Source organism: Rhinoderma darwinii, chromosome 4, assembly GCF_050947455.1.
Source record: "Rhinoderma darwinii isolate aRhiDar2 chromosome 4, aRhiDar2.hap1, whole genome shotgun sequence".
In the NCBI taxonomy this organism is placed as follows: Eukaryota; Metazoa; Chordata; class Amphibia; order Anura; family Rhinodermatidae; genus Rhinoderma; species Rhinoderma darwinii.
The window spans coordinates 372,979,068-372,998,355 of record NC_134690.1 but is presented as its reverse complement, the minus strand read 5'-3'; the positions used below and the strand labels follow the sequence as shown (position 1 = coordinate 372,998,355).

General features: G+C 41.9%; 1 long non-coding RNA gene across 1 annotated transcript in view; it reads right to left on the bottom strand.

The window, feature by feature from the left end:
• Positions 1-1,271: 1,271 nt before the first annotated feature.
• Positions 1,272-19,288, bottom strand: part of LOC142761358 (uncharacterized) — a 39,572-nt gene continuing 21,555 nt past the window's right edge. Inside the window, exons 2-6 of the long non-coding RNA XR_012883618.1 lie at positions 7,055-7,154; positions 5,970-6,080; positions 3,697-3,753; positions 2,333-2,432; positions 1,272-1,358 (exon numbers count right to left, since the gene is read on the bottom strand). This is a non-coding gene — a long non-coding RNA (uncharacterized LOC142761358). The remainder of the gene's footprint in view (positions 1,359-2,332; positions 2,433-3,696; positions 3,754-5,969; positions 6,081-7,054; positions 7,155-19,288) is intronic.

The following is a 19,288-nucleotide window of genomic DNA, read 5'->3' as shown; positions in this document are numbered from 1 at the left end:
CTACCAACATTCTATTCTGGACTTGTTATCTGATAAAACAACTTACAAGATACTGGACAAAAACCCTGTAGAAAAAATTAAACATTCAATGAAAAGATTACTTGAAGATGGTTACCAAGGAGGATTTATTAGTCAAAAACAAATGGACTTCATTTACATTGACCAGCCAATCACTCCAATCATTCACGCACTCCCTAAGATCCACAAACAGATTTTCCCTCCACCAATGAGACCGATTGTATCTGGAATTGGATCAATCCTTGAGAGATTGTCAGAATGGCTGGACACTTTGCTACAACCATTGGCACAAGCAACACCAGGTTTCCTCAGAGATACCAAACATGTCCTTAACCTGTTATGTAACAAAGTTTGGGATAAAAAATATAGTTGGCTTACATGTGACGTTGTGGCTTTATATACATCAATTCCACACCACATAGCTCATGCTGCCCTTAATTATCATCTGACCAAACACAGTAGATATGAAAAAAATTTTCAATCATATATACTGGACGTACTCATGTTTCTTTTAACCAACAATTACTTCCAATTCGATACAAAATATTATTTGCAACTCAGAGGTGTGTCCATGGGGGCAAAATTTTCCCCCTCAGTAGCAAATTTGGTCATGGCATGGTGGGAACAATACCATATTTTCTCTACCGAAAACACATATAGTCACCATTTTGAATGGTACGGTAGATATATCGATGACATATTGATTATTTGGAAAGGAGACACTGATATCATCCCAAAATTTGTGGAAACTCTTAATAACAATAATTGTAATTTAAAATTTACCCATCATTTTGATGTCACCAACATCATTTTTCTTGATCTGGAGTTAATGGGAGTGAATGGCCAAACCATTTCAACCAAAACACATCGCAAACCTACGGCCACAAACAACATACTACATGCAAAGAGTAACCACACCAGACATACCATCAAAGCCATACCAGTGGGTGAAATGCACCGTGCCAAAAGGAACTGCACTTCCCAAAGTCAATATAAGACGGAACAAGAACTAATCAAAACAAGACTTCATGAGAGAGGCTATCCCCAATGGTCCCTAAATCGAGCCAGCAACATCATGACCAAAAAATCTAGAGCTCAACTCTTGAGTCACCAAAACAAAACAGGAGACACACTACAGAACACCAAACCTATCGACAACCAACCTACGTTAATCTTACAACAAAGCAACCAATTTACGCAAATTAAAAAATTAATAACCAACTACTTACCTATCCTCATGGAGGATGACACGTTGCGCACAGTACTGGCTGGGGGATGTAGAATAGTGGCAAGGAAAGCCTCCTCTCTGGGCAATGTCCTGTCTCCATCATTATTTACTACTAATGAAAAAATAAGCACAACATGGTTGGAAACCATAGGTTTCTACAAGTGTGGTCAGTACCCCTGCAAAGTTTGCTCCCACATCCAAACAACCAAAACTTTCAGTGACTCCACATATACTGACAATTTCAATATACAAAATTACATAAACTGCAACTCTGAATCAGTCGTCTATATCATCGAGTGCATAGAATGTAATCTAAAATACGTAGGCTGCACCAACCGGAAATTTAAAATAAGAATCCTGGAACACCTTAGCTACGTGAGAAACCAAAATATCTTGAATACATCCAATGCATCAAAACATTTTATTTCTCAACATAACAGATCAACTAAATCGTTCAGATGTTATGCCATTGAAAAGATCCAACCATGCAAAAGGGGGGGTGATATAAAACATAAAACCCATCTCCGTGAAGCCTATTGGATTTACCGATTAAACACAAGATTCCCAAAAGGCTTAAACCTAAGAAAGGAATTAATGTATCAATATTAATGTCATGATTAGCATTACCAGCCATATATGAGTAAAAAAGAGAAGTTATATATGACACCCATAATAACACAATGTGATGAATCACACCACACACCATCACCCAAGGAATACAACGTATTCAGTGTTGCATGCATAATATTTGCTGTTTGACATGCACACATTTTAATTCACTATCACCCAGTCTCGTTTGTCTCAGTACATGTTTCCGATCCCCCATATAGTTTCAGTTGTGTCCCACCGCACTTTCCCCACAATCATCCTCGTTCTCCAACATAGCGCGCTGCCTCATAACCAATAAAGTGTCAATCATCCGGCACATTTACATCATAACAGTCATAGCTGTCAGATTATAGTTCAAAAATTATTTGCACAAAGTGAATATCACAAGGGCCCCGTTTGAAGCATTCATATTCTTCTACAATAAAGGATACACAAACAAAATCCAATGCATCATTATAAATTTTCCTTCGTACTTACCTATAAAACGAACGTTTACGATGTTTCCAGGGAGACATACTGGACTCGGGTGACGGGCCCATCCGGCCTTCGTTGTCATGTGACATCTCCAAATAAAAAACTGAAATGAAAAAATATACCAATTAAAACATACAAACACATCAATCTATTTCAAACACACATCAAGGTACCATATAAACCACCCAATCCAAGAAAAAACAGCCCTTTAACAAGATCAATACTCACTCGCAAGTCCTTACAATCATAACACAGGACCGGACTACTACTTCCGGCTTGCGTTCCAACATACCACAACGATGATACGCACAGAACAATCAGCTGACCACACTGACTCAGTACATAACCTGACAGCGCGCGCTATTCAAAATCATTACAGCCAAGTTTAAGGACGCGGCAGTCGTCCGAAACGCGTAGGCCCCGAGGACATTACCTACACTTCTTACCTACCCAGGACTATCCACAACTGGACTTCCTTTTAACAACATGCCATTAAACTTGGAACAGAAAATCCATTTTAAACATTGACTCAGCGCTGGATCCTACTCCTTCCCTTGTTTTTGCTAATCTACCGTGTGCCGACACGAGAATCCGAGCGCTATCCACAACACACCGGAGTGTGTCAGGTGAGCCGGAGGTTTCCTCCCCTGGTTCTATTGTATTGCAAGTTCGGCTTACTTTACCTCTCGAGCTCCCTCCATACTAGTGTCTCCAGGAGGAACACTAACAAGTCCATACATATGTCCAATACATAAGTCCTGTTATATGCAAGTTCGTAACAAGTGAGGTTTAAAATACTATTAACCACTCTGATACAAGTGGCCACAACTGATCAACAAATCAACATTTGTCTATTATCAGTACATATATATGTTTCCAATGAGCTGGTTGACGCAATTGACTTTTCTTTGATTTTAACCCATTTGTACGTTGCACAATTACCTTGGTCAGTACAACTCCAAGTGTCATATATTTCCAAACTATGACGCAAGATACTCAATCTTCCCGCATAGAACTGGCGGAAAAAGTATTTGGTAACCATGACAACTATACAGAAAACAATCAAGACATGGAGGATCTTTTTCACAAACTTGAAAAAAACTTAGCTCAACAAGCAAAAATCTGGTGGGACCTCACCACACTCAAAAATTACATCACCAAAAATATGATTCCAAGAGGGTTACGACTTCGAAAAATGCCCAGCTTTATTTATACAGAGGACTTTCTCAAGGAATGGAACGAGACTTTATCCATTTGTTCTATTAATTTAATGAAACTGATTACAAAACAAGAGGAAATCAAATTAAAGGAACTAGACACCAACATTTTGGATATAAAGAAATCATTAGAAATTTTCTCCGACTCACCATCATTTACTCTTCTCCAAACTAGGATGTCATCTGCCACCGACAAACTGGATCATACTATTGCAGACATAAAGAAAAATAAATTTCAAAGAGACATCAAAGACTATACAAACAACGAAGTCTACAATTGGAGCTCAAAAACAAGAAATTACAATAGACCAAGATCTATTCTCAAAAGAAGAAATCAATCTTACAAACAATACCGGGACTTACCAAACAGAGTAAGTTTCAGCTCCACTGAACCAGACTCCGCTGATGGCATATCAGAAGATGAGAATATTCGTACACGTCCTCATACAAGTTATAGACCGGAAAACATCTCATTCCAGTCAAAAAACGGGGAAGGAGGGGCGGCAGAAAGCACAAATCGAACAATTACAGAACAAAACCGCCGCCTCCGCTCAAGAAAATTTCAGCAGCATTAACCACAAATGTTACAAATCTTTCGTCTACACCTCTCACCGCAGAACAAAATGAGGTTTTATCCCTAGGCCTCAATTTTGCCCCCAAAAAAAATTTCAATCTGTTTAACACGATACTTGACATCAACAAGTTCATACGAAACTTGACTGTCAAAAAGCATTTTTTTCACAATGAAGAAACAACTTTAGGAGCTACCATGTCAGTGATACCAGCTTTAACGTTAGCTGAAGATTGTACCAATACAATATCACCAGACACAGTTCCCCAGTTGTCTGAATTTTCATTTGAAGAACTTACAACCCTAGTAAGCCTGGATCATTTGCGAAGTGAAACTTCAAATCAAACAGTGACCACAGCTTCTAATTTCAAAACCTCTAATCCTAAATTTTATCCATTAAGTTCACGTACTGAGTCAATGGACCGATTCCAAATGGTCATGGAAAAAGAACTCCATCAGCTTGCTGACAGCCTCAAAGGCCAGTGTCCAACTAAAAATATGTCAATAAAACTCACAGAAGCAACAAAATCGTTACAAAAAAATAAACAACTAATCATAAAAATGTCGGACAAAGGGGGCAATGTCACGGTCATGAACAAAAAGGACTACCAACATTCTATTCTGGACTTGTTATCTGATAAAACAACTTACAAGATACTGGACAAAAACCCTGTAGAAAAAATTAAACATTCAATGAAAAGATTACTTGAAGATGGTTACCAAGGAGGATTTATTAGTCAAAAACAAATGGACTTCATTTACATTGACCAGCCAATCACTCCAATCATTCACGCACTCCCTAAGATCCACAAACAGATTTTCCCTCCACCAATGAGACCGATTGTATCTGGAATTGGATCAATCCTTGAGAGATTGTCAGAATGGCTGGACACTTTGCTACAACCATTGGCACAAGCAACACCAGGTTTCCTCAGAGATACCAAACATGTCCTTAACCTGTTATGTAACAAAGTTTGGGATAAAAAATATAGTTGGCTTACATGTGACGTTGTGGCTTTATATACATCAATTCCACACCACATAGCTCATGCTGCCCTTAATTATCATCTGACCAAACACAGTAGATATGAAAAAAATTTTCAATCATATATACTGGACGTACTCATGTTTCTTTTAACCAACAATTACTTCCAATTCGATACAAAATATTATTTGCAACTCAGAGGTGTGTCCATGGGGGCAAAATTTTCCCCCTCAGTAGCAAATTTGGTCATGGCATGGTGGGAACAATACCATATTTTCTCTACCGAAAACACATATAGTCACCATTTTGAATGGTACGGTAGATATATCGATGACATATTGATTATTTGGAAAGGAGACACTGATATCATCCCAAAATTTGTGGAAACTCTTAATAACAATAATTGTAATTTAAAATTTACCCATCATTTTGATGTCACCAACATCATTTTTCTTGATCTGGAGTTAATGGGAGTGAATGGCCAAACCATTTCAACCAAAACACATCGCAAACCTACGGCCACAAACAACATACTACATGCAAAGAGTAACCACACCAGACATACCATCAAAGCCATACCAGTGGGTGAAATGCACCGTGCCAAAAGGAACTGCACTTCCCAAAGTCAATATAAGACGGAACAAGAACTAATCAAAACAAGACTTCATGAGAGAGGCTATCCCCAATGGTCCCTAAATCGAGCCAGCAACATCATGACCAAAAAATCTAGAGCTCAACTCTTGAGTCACCAAAACAAAACAGGAGACACACTACAGAACACCAAACCTATCGACAACCAACCTACGTTAATCTTACAACAAAGCAACCAATTTACGCAAACTAAAAAATTAATAACCAACTACTTACCTATCCTCATGGAGGATGACACGTTGCGCACAGTACTGGCTGGGGGATGTAGAATAGTGGCAAGGAAAGCCTCCTCTCTGGGCAATGTCCTGTCTCCATCATTATTTACTACTAATGAAAAAATAAGCACAACATGGTTGGAAACCATAGGTTTCTACAAGTGTGGTCAGCACCCCTGCAAAGTTTGCTCCCACATCCAAACAACCAAAACTTTCAGTGACTCCACATATACTGACAATTTCAATATACAAAATTACATAAACTGCAACTCTGAATCAGTCGTCTATATCATCGAGTGCATAGAATGTAATCTAAAATACGTAGGCTGCACCAACCGGAAATTTAAAATAAGAATCCTGGAACACCTTAGCTACGTGAGAAACCAAAATATCTTGAATACATCCAATGCATCAAAACATTTTATTTCTCAACATAACAGATCAACTAAATCGTTCAGATGTTATGCCATTGAAAAGATCCAACCATGCAAAAGGGGGGGTGATATAAAACATAAAACCCATCTCCGTGAAGCCTATTGGATTTACCGATTAAACACAAGATTCCCAAAAGGCTTAAACCTAAGAAAGGAATTAATGTATCAATATTAATGTCATGATTAGCATTACCAGCCATATATGAGTAAAAAAGAGAAGTTATATATGACACCCATAATAACACAATGTGATGAATCACACCACACACCATCACCCAAGGAATACAACGTATTCAGTGTTGCATGCATAATATTTGCTGTTTGACATGCACACATTTTAATTCACTATCACCCAGTCTCGTTTGTCTCAGTACATGTTTCCGATCCCCCATATAGTTTCAGTTGTGTCCCACCGCACTTTCCCCACAATCATCCTCGTTCTCCAACATAGCGCGCTGCCTCATAACCAATAAAGTGTCAATCATCCGGCACATTTACATCATAACAGTCATAGCTGTCAGATTATAGTTCAAAAATTATTTGCACAAAGTGAATATCACAAGGGCCCCGTTTGAAGCATTCATATTCTTCTACAATAAAGGATACACAAACAAAATCCAATGCATCATTATAAATTTTCCTTCGTACTTACCTATAAAACGAACGTTTACGATGTTTCCAGGGAGACATACTGGACTCGGGTGACGGGCCCATCCGGCCTTCGTTGTCATGTGACATCTCCAAATAAAAAACTGAAATGAAAAAATATACCAATTAAAACATACAAACACATCAATCTATTTCAAACACACATCAAGGTACCATATAAACCACCCAATCCAAGAAAAAACAGCCCTTTAACAAGATCAATACTCACTCGCAAGTCCTTACAATCATAACACAGGACCGGACTACTACTTCCGGCTTGCGTTCCAACATACCACAACGATGATACGCACAGAACAATCAGCTGACCACACTGACTCAGTACATAACCTGACAGCGCGCGCTATTCAAAATCATTACAGCCAAGTTTAAGGACGCGGCAGTCGTCCGAAACGCGTAGGCCCCGAGGACATTACCTACACTTCTTACCTACCCAGGACTATCCACAACTGGACTTCCTTTTAACAACATGCCATTAAACTTGGAACAGAAAATCCATTTTAAACATTGACTCAGCGCTGGATCCTACTCCTTCCCTTGTTTTTACAAGATGATGTTAGTGAGCTAACTCTGTGATCCCTCTCCATCCATCGGAGAGAGCTATGGAGCACACTTACTGTTGCTTACCTTGCATTTCACCCACTAAATTAGGACTGGAAAAAAAAGAGACCTGTCTATTAATGGGCACCTGTGTATAAGAAGGAGGATGACAAAAGTAAATGAAGGGCATGGGTGGATTGCTGTACAGAGAAATATTATTAAACTTGGGGTTGTTCAGTTTGGAAAAAAGACTGCTTGGGGCAATCTAACCACTATATACTGTATGTCAATGGACAGTACAGAGTCCTTTATACCTAGGACTGTTACTATATTAATGGGGTATCTACTATGTCTACAGGAAATAAGGTTTCTGCATCACCCTAGACTGGGTTACTCTCCGCCACAGGATGTTTTAATGGCTTAAGGGGTCCTCCGGGACTTTGATATAGATGACCCATCCTAAGGATAAGTTATTAAAATAAGATCTGTGCGGTTACGACTCCAGGCACCACCACTGATCAGCTGATTGAAGGGGTTGCGGCACTGCGGCCTCTTTATTGTTTACCAGGCACAGCTCTATACATTTGGTAATGCAGCTCAGTCCTATTCACTTGAATTAAACTGAGCAGCAAAGAGCTGCAATACCAGGCACAGCCACTGCGGGCACTGTGGCATTATCTACAGAGGGCACTGTGGCATTATCTACAGAGGCCACTGTGGCACCATCTACAGAGGGCACTGTGGCACCATCTACAGTGGGCACTGTATCACCATCTACAGAGGGCACTGTGGCACCATCTACAGGGGACACTATGGCAGTATCTGCAGAGGGCACTGTGGCAGTATCTGCAAAGGGCACTGTGGCAATATCTACACAGGGCACTGTGGCATTATCTACAGATGACACTGTGGTACTATCTAAAATGGGTCTACCCAATCTTGACATTCTTGTGTCTGGCAAATGCTGCCAATTGAGCAGCCAGACTGCATTTAGTTTCTGCATCACCCTAGACTGGGTTACTCTCCGCCACAGAATCTTGTAATGGCTAAAGGGATCCACCGGGACTTTGATATAGATGACCCATCCTAAGGATAAGTTATTAAAATAAGATATGTGCGGGTACGACTCCAGGCACGACCACTAATCAGCTGATTGAAGGGTTTGCGGCACTGTGGCCTCTTTATTGTTTACCAGGCACAGCTCCATACATTTGGTAATGCAGCTCAGTCCTATTCACTTGAATTAAACTGAGCAGCAAAGAGCTGCAATACCAGGCACAGCCACTGAGGGCACTGTGGCATTATCTACAGAGGGCACTGTGGTATTATCTACAGAGGGCACTGTGGCATTATCTACAGAGGGCACTGTGGCATTATCTACAGAGGCCACTGTGGCACCATCTACAGAGGGCACTGTGGCACCATCTACAGTGGGCACTGTGGCACCATCGACAGAGGGCACTGTGGCACCATCTACAGGGGGCACTATGGCATTATCTACAGAGGGCACTGTGGCATTATCAACAGAGTTCACTGTGACATTATCTATGGGGGTGGTTGGCAATATCTACAGAGGGCACTGTGGCATTATCTATGGGGAGGGTGGCAGTATCTGCAGAGGGCACTGTGGCATTATCTATGGGGAGGGTGGCAGTATCTGCAGAGTTCACTGTGGCAGTATCTGCAGATGGCACTGTGGCATTATCTACAGATGGCACTGTGGTACTATCTAAAATGGGTCTACCCAATCTTGACATTCTTGTGTCTGCCAAATGCTGCCAACTGAGCAGCCAGACTGCATTTATCGACACTTAGAACAGGATTGTTAAAATAAGAACATGGAGTAAACTCTCAAATTTCCGGTAAGTTTAAACCTAGTGCTATTATTATAGTAATGTAGTATTATAGTAATGTAATATTATTATTATAGTAATGTAGTATTGTTAGAGTAATGTAGTATTATTATAGTAATGTAGTATTATTATAGTAATGTAGTATTATAGTAATGTAATATTATTATAGTAATGTAGTATTATTATAGTAATGTAGTATTGTTAGAGTAATGTAGTATTATAGTAATGTAGTATTGTTAGAGTAATGTAGTATTATAGTAATGTAGTATTATTATAGTAATGTAGTATTGTTAGAGTAATGTAGTATTATAGTAATGTAGTATTATAGTAATGTAGTATTGTTATAGTAATGTAGTATTATTATAGTAATGTAGTATTATTATAGTAATGTAATATTATTATAGTAATGTAGTATTGTTAGAGTAATGTAGTATTATTATAGTAATGTAGTATTATTATAGTAATGTAACGTAGTATTGTTAATGTAATGTAGTATTATTATAGTAGTTCAAATAAGTAATTGATTAACAATATAATTTTGCATTGGATCAAATTTGAAAGTAATGCGGCCCGTCAACTTCAAATTTTTCCTATGTGCGTGTCCATTTACCCCGCCGAGTTTGAGGCCCCTGGTATAAAGGGACCTCATTATGTGATAGATAGATAGATAGATAGATAGATAGATAGATAGATAGATAGATAGATAGATAGATAGATAGATAGATAGATAGATAGATAGATAGATAGATAGATAGATAGGTAGGTAGGTAGGTAGGTAGGTAGATAGATAGATAGATAGATAGATAGATAGATAGATAGATAGATAGATAGATAGATAGATAGATAGATAGATAGATAGATAGATAGATAGATAGATAGATAGATAGATAGATAGATAGATAATGTAAGCAGTCTGGAGCATAACTAATAACAGATGTTTGCTGTGTGTTCTATTGGCATGCCAGCTCTAGGACCATGATGGATCTTAGTCATTAAAGAACACATTTCCTAATCCACAAGGCATGAGGAGGAAGACAAATACAAAAATAAGTCTATTCTATTGCACCATTGTGAGCAAGCTGCAGATGCAGCATGTAAAGGAGGGGACAGTGTGACGCATTGTAATGTTATTAGAACACTTCAGCTGCTATTTATAGATAGAGCAGAGCACAGATCTTTTTCTAATGCAGACGCAATATAGAAAGAATCAGAAAAGGTTTTTTTCAGTGTCTCAACTGCAAAGTTGACATGATTCCCTATAAAACCAGAATGTGTATATGGCTTAAAAGAAATAGCATGATGTCTAATAAATATGTAGTTGTGTTAAAGGGTCCTGTTATATTTTATATGTAAACAAAATATTTGATACATCTATATGTAATGATGTATACACAGTGGTGCTTGAAAGTTTGTGAACCGTTCAGAATTTTCTATATTTCTGCACAGGGCCGGCCTTAGGGGTGTGCGACCTGTGCCATTGCACAGGGCACATCCCTCCAGCAGGTGGAAGGGGGCGCTGCACTGGCATCCTTCCCCTGCTTGTTTCAGAAGCTTCTTCTCACAGTGGCATCGATACCGCTGTAGCAGCCATTGCGGCTGCTAGCGGCAGCATCGGGCATGAGGCCCCCCATGGCCGGCGGTGCCACATTCAATAGTGTCTGCATCCTTAGGACACAGATACTATTGAACACTATAGCAGAGCAGGGAGGTATCTCCCTGCTCTGCTATCTACTAGCGCCACTGTAGCTCCCTGAAGGAGCAGAATCCCCGTGTGGCTGGGGATTCCGCTCCTGGACGGAGCGGTTAATGTCTCTGTCCATATATGGACAGTGACATCAGGGGCAACTCCTGAAGCGGAATCCCCGTCCACAGCGTTGCCGACGCTGTGACCGGAGATTCCACTCCAGGAGAAGCCCTTGTCGTCACTGTCCATAAATGGACAGAGACATCAGGGGAATCTCCTGGAGTGGAATCCCTGACACTGTGACCAGGAAATCCACTCCAGGAGAAGCCCCTGACTTCACTGTCCATAAATGGAGAGAGACGTCAGGGGCTTCTCCTGGAGTGGACTCGCCGGTCACAGCGTCGGCAACCCTATGGACAGGGATTCCGCTTCAGGAGTTTCCCCTGATGTTACTGTCCATATATCGACAGAGACATCAAGTGCTCCATCCAGGAGCGGAATCCCCGGCCACGGGGGGATTCCGCTCCTTCAGGGAGCTACAGTGGCGCTATCTACAGGAAGGGGGTCTGTGCTATCTACAAGGGGAATGTGTGGCACTACCTACAAGTGAGTGTATGGCACTATCTACAAGGGGGCTGTGTGACACTACCTACAGGGTGCTGTGTGGCACTACCTACAAGGGGTCTGTGTGGCACAAACTACAAGGGGGCTATGTGACACTACATACAAGGGGGCTGTGTGGTACTACCTACAAGGGGGCTGTGTGGCACTACCAACAGGGGGCTGTGTGGCACTACCTACAGGGGGCTGTGTGGCACTACCTACTGGGGACTGTGTGGCACTACCTAGAAGGGTGCTGTGTGGCACTATCTACAAGGGGGCTGTGTGGCACTACCTACAAGGGGACTGTGTGGCACTACCTACAAGGAGCTGTGTGGCACTATCTACAAGGGGGCTGTGTGGCACTATCTACAGGGGGAATCTGTGAGTGGCAGGCTGATGTTCATTTTACTGTGAGTGGCGGGCTGGTTTCCACCTCTGACCTCCAATTGAAATTAATAGGAGGCAGAAAATGCAGCGCTCGTTTGGTGTGCTTTTTTGCCTGCGTCTCTTGCATTTGCTTCAACAGCTTAAAAAAACTGGGAAAAAAACCCAAATAGCGCTGTCAATTCAAAATCTGCCCCAAAATTCCTCAAATGCTGTGTGAACATACCCTAGGTGTATGTTCACACTGCTTACTTACGGACGTAATTCGGGCGTTTTACGCCTCGATTTACGTCCGAAAATGCGGCTCGATAGCGTTGGCAAACATCTGCCCATTCATTAGAATGGGTCTTACGATGTTCTGTGCACACGGTCATTTTTTTAACCCCCCGCTGTCAAAAGGCGGGGAGTAAAAAAGACGCCCGCGTCAAAGGACTGCCTGTCACTTCTTCAGACGTAAATGGAGCCGTTTTCCATGGACTCCATGGAAAACCAGCTCCATTTAACGTCCATAATGGACGCAGCAAAAAGCGCCTCAACATGCCATTATGGCTGAAATTACGGTGCTGTTTTCTCCTGAAAACAGCCCCGTAATTTCAGCCATTACGGACGCTGCCGTGTGAACATACCCTAAGAGTGTAGTGCTTGTTTTGAGCCGTTTTTCTGTCTTTCTCTAAACAATTTTTGGTAGGGGGGGCCCTGAGGGAATTTTTTTTCCAGTGCTTAGAGTCCGAAAAGGTTGGGCAACTGTTCTAGGCTACAGGATCATGCCGGCCTACGCAAGGATCCCGTAGTGGACTAGCTCACTTCGACGTGGTAACGCGGCCTAGGTAAGTACAATATTTTTTTTGGGAGGGCACTGTCTACAAGGGGGAGGCGGGGGGGCTGTATGGCACGATCTATAAGGGGGAGGTGGGAGGATGTATGGCAAGGTCTACAAGGAGGAGGTGGGGGATAATGGCAGGGGGGCATTATCTACAAGGGGGGATCTGTGTGGCAGCCAGGGGAGGGGGGCATTATACTGTGTAGAGGCCACTAAACGGACATTATACTATGTAGGGCACTACAGGGGCAATATACTGTGTGTGACTCTTAGGGGGCATAATACTGTGTGGGCATAATTAGAGGACAAAATACTGTGTCCTTGAAGGGGTTATAATATATTAGATTATCAAATATTATTATTATACTATATTGTGGGCACTAAAGGTGCATTATACTGTGTGGGGGCACTATATAGGGCATCATACTGTGTGGGAGCACTATTTAGAGCATTATACTGTGGTGGGCATTATACTTTTTTATGGGGCATTTATTTTATGGAGAGGGTGGGGCGCCGAAAGATAATTTTGCACGGGGCGCCATCCCCCCTAAGGCCAGCCCTGTTTCTGCATAAATTTGACCTAAAACTACATCAGATTTTCACACAATTACTAAATGTAGGTAACGAGAACCAGATCAAACAAATTAGTTAAAAATATTAGAATTGGTCATTTTGAGGAAAATTATCCAATATCATATATCTGTGACTCATTTGTTTGATTTGGTTCTCTTTACCTACAATTAGAACTTGTCTGAAAATCCAATGTAGTTTTAGGTCAAATTTATGCAAAAATATAGAAAATTCTGAAGGGACCACAAACTTCCAAGCATCACTGTATATTGAGCTGTTCACACTAGTGGCCTTCTGTTTATAACGTAGCCATGATAGCTAACTTTTTGGACAATTAAAGAGGGACAGGTACGGTTCATTGTGTGAAAGTTTAACATACAGTTAGGAAGCAGATAGACATTTTCTGGAGCAATAAAGCAGATTTATTAATACAAATGTATTCATTCGTTCAAAAGAGGCCAATTTAAAGGGAAAAGCGGGACACAGGGACTCGGGTCAAAAGTAGGGATTTGGGTCATAAGAGGGACACTTGGGAGGTAATGTATTAAGGGGTTTTACACAGGACGATTATCGGGCAGACGAGCGTTAATATAACGCTTGTTGCCGATAATTGCCCTGTGTAAACAGGGGAATGATCAGCAGATAAACGAGCAAACGCTCGATCATCTGCTGGTCGTATAGTTTTTAAAAAGTAAAAGATTATCATTGTCGGCAGCACATATTCCTGTGTAAACAGGGAGACACACTGCCAACATGATAATAATGTATGGGGATGAGCGATCGGAGTAACGACCACTCGTCCCCATCCATTGCTCCGTGTGACAAGAGCAAGCGAGCGCCGATCAACGATGTCTCGGCCGGTGTAAAAGGGCCTTAACTTTGCTGGATCCTTTTCAAGCAGATAAGATGAATCCCGACAGAACCCATTGACATTTAATATAATTAACAAATAAAAGCTGTAGTGATTTTACCACTCAGTGTAGGGTTCAATATCATGGACAAAATTCAAAAGGACAGATTAATGTCCTTTAGACAACGACAATGTGTATATTTACATGCCAACTGCTGATGCCTAACGCAATTGGAATGTAAATATATGTGTTCGTATTTAATAGCAGATTGTGTTGTATAGCGCTATGAAATTAAAGAGATTGGGCATATACTGTCAACCTGATCCTCCTGAAGAGACCTGCTTTCTTCACTCAAGTGTAAAGAAAAGTGCTGCGAGCCCCACACAGACAGACACACAGAGACACAGACATATGTACAAAAAAAAAAAAAAAGAAATCCTGCGCAAGGATGAGGTTTATGAAAAGATTTCCTCAAAAGGCTCTGCAAGGGTTGGGGATTGAGGACCTTCCTTCACCGAAGCTTAGAGAGGGCCCATCTTGCTCCTAGCTTCCACCTGGGCTGCCACCCCAGTCTCCCCTAGTAGCAAAAGTTGAAGTTTGGCTCCAACAGAAGGGGTTCTGGCTAGGACAACATAAGTAATTTTTATAATTCCGGTCGGGCGATTCGGTCGTTTTCACGGCATCCATTCCTATCAATTCAATTTTATTTTTTTTGTCACTGTGTATTTATTGTCCACATTTGTTTTGTCACAAGGACTCTTTCAGGGTGCGGTGCCCTTGTGGGATGTCCATCCTGGAGGTCTGGGTGTGGCAACCCTAGCTCCCCCTTCTGAAGTGACAGGGAGCTGAAATTAACAGCTCCCTTTCATAAAAATATGCAATTAGCGGTGGTAGATGCAGCATTTGACAGGGCCATCCAGTTGCTGAGGCAACCACACGATGCCCAAAGCTGTTTCGCAGAACTATGTTCCATCCACTTGAGAAGGGCTTAGCTGTATAAACGAAAAAAAAAAAACAAACAAGGACAGTTAACACACAGTGACATAAAAAATAAATGAAATAAATAAAGATGTGCACCGTGATTAGGCCTGGATATACGACCCAAATTATACAAAAAATATTTTAGTTGTCCGAGACAGAAGGTCCGGGCAATAGAGGTAGATGTGCTCGAATGTGTGAAAAAGAAGTGTTGTGCAAATGTGCCATCACTCAGTGGGATCCCATCCTTAGGTGAGTTAAGGTACCCTAAAGTCAGCACTCCAGGGGCACTTGTGCACCTCAGGCTTTCAAACAACCCGACCTCATGTCTTTTATCGAGAGGGTATGGGTCGGTTACAGGTAGCTATTGGGCCAACCTGCGTAGACACAGAAGCTTCAACTACCTGTGTATATAGCGTAGCTTCTCCATACCAATGGACTAGGCAAGCCACTGATAGGAATAGATTATATATATGTTCTGTACCTCTTTTTCTTTTCTATTGCTCTGCTTTCCTATTTTGTGTTCTACTTCTTCTTCTTCCACAAATTTCTGAATAAGCTCCAAATCTCTCCCTCTTTATACCTCCTCTTCATTCTTTTTTCAAATACCAGAAACACAATAACAAAAACAAGTTTTCCCCTAAAAAACTTATTTTTCCAACTAACAGTTCTTTCTTGTCCATATGACAAATCTCTTCTTTCCATTCCATACGCCAACTTTATTCGTATAATCCTTCTGAAAATTCACCGGTACAAACTGACTCTGTGGAAACCTCAAAATCAGCTTTGTTTTAACAAATGGATCATCCATACATTCTGATAGGCTTCTCCCTGTTCCTAAACATGATCCCAATAGTTCTACATACTCTCCGGACAGTATGTACTTTGCCATAAAAATAAAAACTCTCTATTGTTCTCATTTGAACGTAAGGTCACGTCAAAATACATTTCCTGCATGAAGGAAACGTCACTCTTCTGCAATCCACCAATATTTTTCAAGCTATTCAAAACGTATGCTTCGTTCCAAGCTTCTATCCGTTTCTTTTTTTAAACAAACCACAAACTATTGTTTTTCTTAGAAAACTCCATTGTTCCATTTAAAATCTACAAAAAAATTCCTTCTTGATCTCTCCACTTCAAACTCTTCCAATTTACAAAATAACTGCCCATACAACTGTATGTAGTGGCAGCGGGTGATCGCTCCGCGTTGAAGGAAGTAGCCAAGTGCAGCTAATCTTTTGCAACCACTTTAATGAGATAACCCCTTTAAAAAGCATCTGTCACCATTTTTTGAGCACTTGGAAACGAATGAGTCCATGGGGTGTGACTATCTCTGAATGAGTCTTAGGGTTGGATCTTTGATCAATGATGTTCACTGTTTTTCAGCAGTGAATGTTAGGTCACCTGACAGACATGATCACATCTAAGGTGAAACAACATTAAAACATATTTTAACGCCTATTAAAGTGTGATAAGTCCTCATATAAGTCCTTAATGGTTATATAAATAAAAAATTCATTTGAAAGAGTTTGTTATAAATAACACTATTCAATATGTCACCGTCATGTGGTAAACAAAAAATGCACTGTATAGAACCAACATTCATAGCATTAAGGATCTCTATACAATGATGCGTTTTGCCACACACCGAGAATGAAGATAAAAGAACAGTCTTCCCAACTCTGACATATGGTCAACTCCTGCTGAGTCAGCTGTAACATAAGGTAAGAGGAAAGCGTCCTGTCCCTATGTGGCCTAACGCAGAGAACCCACCCCGGAAATGATAAACCATCCGGTACCTGTCCGTCAGCGCCATTTGCTCTGTTCAGCATCTCAAGTGTGTCACCTTGCAGATCTATAAGCTGTCGACATGTAGTGGAAGCTGCTAAACTATGTAAGGAAGTCTGGGTATAAGTGAAGCATCAAATTAATATTTATGAGCAACCTTTGTGATTAGGTAACACAAATTAAAATCAGGAGGATCACAGTATATGGTTCTGTTAACACCTGGCTATGACTTCTATTCAAAATAGTGTGTCGTTAACAGCGGTGTACCGAATCTGTAGCATAACGGATCTGAGGCATACTAAGAGTGTGCCAGGCCACAAATTGGACCCACCATATCGGACATACTCACCACTTCCATCTTCTCTTGTCCGCAGGCGGCCTGCCCCCAGATCCGCTCGGACTGCTACATTAGTCTTTGCCACTCCGCATACAAAAACCTGATGCAGGGCAGTATCAGTACTTCATATAATACACAGCACACAATGTCCTGGTGCTGACTGGCATCAGGACCTTGTATGCGCCTTGCCACAGACCTTGTGAGGGGCCTTGTGTGGCAGCCTGAGGGGATCTTACGCCACTGCATTGTCTTATAATGGGGTCCGTTAGGTTTCCATTGAGGGAGGTTTCTGCCATTTTGACAGCACGAATCCTCACATGGTCAAGACAAAGAACAATTCAGGTAATAGGTATATTAAGGATATTGTTCATAATTCAAATCCCTATTTGATTATAGTGGCTAGTTAAAGTGGCCTCACTTTACAAATTAAAATTCAATAGTAAAAGATTCCGCAAATCCGATACTGTTAGTGCATTAGAAAACAATAAGTAACTTATAGGGGTTTTCCCACGAGGGACATTTATGACATATCCACAGGATATGTCATAAATGTCAGATAGATGCGGGTCCCACCTCTGAGACCTGCACCTATCTCTAGAACGGGCCCACTAAACCCTATTCTAGCTTTGTCTGCTATCACTGACTCCCAGCCACTTCCTGACTGTATGTGTAATGGCAGGAAGGAGGTGAAGGGAACAAGTGAGCCCTAATCTACCCACCGCCCTGTCCCTGCCTACTTGCAACGACCCGCCCTAGGCGACGGGGTACAACTTGGCGGCGGTCCCTACGCTGTCTAAGTGCAAGGGAAACAAACAGGGAACACGCAAGGGAATACAGTAGCCCACGGAACGCCGCGAGGAAACGGAGCGGTGAATGAGCCAGTCAGGATCAGGAAGTAGTGGAGTATACAAACGGGAGCACGGAGCAGAAGCAAGCCAGGGGTAGAGCAACGCAGGATAAACGGAACTGAAGCAAAGCAGAAGCAGGCTGGAGCAAGGCAGCAGTGGGGCCAGGAATCCAAAAAGAATAACAAGCAAGGAGGAAGAGAAAACGGCAGGTATAAATGGACAGGGGGCGGAGCTAACTCTGACTGACCAGGCCGCGATAGGCTCTCCCACTCCTGAGCCTGCCACCCTGATTGGTGGGAGCAGGTGTCAGTCTCAGAGGTCTGGCCTCAGGTGTCGACTGATTAATCCTGGGAGTATACCCAGATGTAGTACCTGGCAGATCCTTTACAGTACTCCCCCTTTTATGAGGGGCCACCGGACCCTTACTAAGAGGACCCGGTTTAGTGGGGAAGAGAAGGTGGAACCTCCTTATCAATACCCCAGCGTGAACATCTCGAGCAGGTACCCAAGTCCTCTCCTCCGGCCCGTATCCTCTCCAATGGACCAGGTACTGGAGGGAGCCCTGGATCATCCTACTGTCCACAATCTTGGCCACCTCGAATTCCACCCCCTCAGAGGTGAGAACGGGAACAGGAGGTTTCCTCGAGGGGGACCAGGACGGGGAGCAGCGTTTCAGGAGGGAGGCATGGAAGACGTCGTGTATGCGAAAGGATGGGGGCATCTCCAGACGGAAGGATACAGGGTTGAGGACTTCAATGACCTTATAAGGTCCAATAAATCGGGGAGCAAACTTCCTGGACGGGACCTTAAGGCGCAAGTTCCTTGACGACAACCACACCAGATCCCCGACGACAAACCGGGGGTTAGCAGAACGTCTACAATCAGCCTGAATCTTTTGTACGCTCTGGGACGCCTCTAGGTTCTTCTGAACCTGGGCCCAGACTGTGCACAGTTCTCGATGAAC